Source organism: Crocodylus porosus, unplaced genomic scaffold, assembly GCF_001723895.1.
Source record: "Crocodylus porosus isolate Cpor-Errol unplaced genomic scaffold, CroPor_comp1, whole genome shotgun sequence".
In the NCBI taxonomy this organism is placed as follows: domain Eukaryota; kingdom Metazoa; phylum Chordata; order Crocodylia; family Crocodylidae; genus Crocodylus; species Crocodylus porosus.
In genome coordinates this window covers 2,392,901-2,394,884 of record NW_017728940.1, presented here as the reverse complement: position 1 = coordinate 2,394,884, position 1,984 = coordinate 2,392,901, and positions in this window count along the sequence as shown.

The window sequence follows — 1,984 nt, the reverse complement described above, 5'->3', positions numbered from 1 at the left end:
ATTCCTGCCCGGGCCCGCCTCCTCCTCCCGGCGTTGCTCGTGGCCGAGCCCCCAGCGCAGGCCGGGCGGCGGCCCCGCACCCCGCCAGCGCCCCGCGGAGGGTCTCCTCCAAGCCGGGAGCAGCGGGGCCACGTGCTGCGTGCTTCGAGGGCGAGGGCGCGGGGCTGGGTGGCACGACACCTCGGCGCTGGCCTTGCACCGGGCAAAAGCAGCCCCCGCGGGGCGGGGAGAGGCTGACCAGAGCAGCGCCCCCAGCTCCCCAAGGGAGCCTCAGCCCCTGGTCGGCTCGTGTCCCGGGACCAAGCCACCCGACGCAGGGGACGCGGGGCTGGCAGCCGGCTCAGCGCCCGGCGCACGGGCAGCCCGGGCCGGCCCTCTCCCCTTCCAGAGGGAGCAGGACCTGGAGGCAGAATAACGATCGCACGCAAGTAACCCCGGGTGCAGCGTGGCCGTGACGTGGCCCGAGACGTGCCGGGCTCCTGGCTGCTGTCCCTCGGACGGGGCAGGCTCTCCGTGCCCGGTGGCAGGGCGGACTGGCTGGACGTGCCCCGTGGGCAGCAAGCTGGATGCTTGAGGAAGTGGTGGTGGTGGTGCCCTCGGCCCCGTGCCAGGACTGTGGGCAGCGGGCGTGGGGGGGTGGCTTGTCACTTGTAGGTGCAGCAGTGCCTGCGTCTCCACCCACGGCCGTCACAAAGGTCACTCGTGGCTGGCACTGCCCTGGCCGCCGGGACGAGGCTGACAGCCAGCTGCCGAACGAGGGAGCAGCGATCCCGGGAGAGGCACGTCTGGATGACGCTAACGGCAGCCTTGGGCCTGGCCATGGGCACGTGGGCAGCGTTTGCTCCTTTCCCGGGGCAGGAGGAGCTGTCAGGAGTGGGCAGGCTGGGCCCCTGGGCTGGCTCAGGCCTGGGCAGACCGGGGGCCGTTCTCCGCTCCTGGCTGTTCGTCTCCTTCCTTTCCCCAGCTCTGCGGGGGCCGATCTGAACCGCAGGAGCCCCCCCAGCCGCCCTCACGGCTGTCCTTGCAAAGGCCAGGCGTGGAAGAGGGAGGCGGGGGGGAGCCTCGCAACGTCCCCGTGGACCAGCTCCCTGCAGCGAGATGCTGCCACCCTGCCCCGAGCCCGGCGCTCCCCCTCGCAGGCTCTCCGGGAGCCAGGCCCATGCGGAAGCCGTAGGCTCATATCGTAGCATCACAGAAGTGGGGTCGGAGGGACCTCGTAGATCTGCAAGTCCGACCCCCGCCTGGGCAGGAGAAAACTGGGCTCAGATGACTCCAGCCAGGTAGGCATCCAGCCTCCTGTTAAAGGCCCCCAGGGTAGGAGCCAGCACCGCTTCCCTTGGGAGCTGGTTCCAGGCCCTAGCTGCCCTGGCCGTGAAGCAGTTCTTGCGGATGTCTGATCTAAACCTCCTCTCCAACAACGTGTGGCCGTTATTCCTTGTTATGCGGGGGGGGCACTTGGGGAAACAAGGTCTCCCCCAAACCCTTCTGGTCCCCCCTCATGAGTTTACAGATGGTCCCCAGGTCCCCCCTCAGCCTTCTCTTGTGAAGGCTGAACAGGTTCAGGTCCCGCAGCCTCTCCTCATAGGGCCTGCCCTGCTGCCCCTGACCATGCGGGTGGCCTCCTCCGGACCCTCTCCATGCTGCCCACATCCCTCCTGCAGTGCGGCGCCCAGAGCTGGATGCAGGACTCCAGCTGCGGCCTGACCAGTGCCGCACAGAGGGGGAGGAACACCTCCCTGGCCCAGCTCGAGATGCATCTGTGGGTGCACGACAAGGTGCGGTTAGTCCTGTTAGTCCTGCCAACCGTGACCTCACATTGTCAGCCCATGCTCATCTTGGATCCCTTTCTGCCTCTGTGCTCTCAAGAAGGGAGTTTCCCATCTTATAAGTGTGCTGCTGGTTACTACTGCCCACGTGCAGCACCCTGCACTTGTCAGTATTGAAACGCATCCTGTTTTTGCTAGCCCACCCCTGTAACCTATCC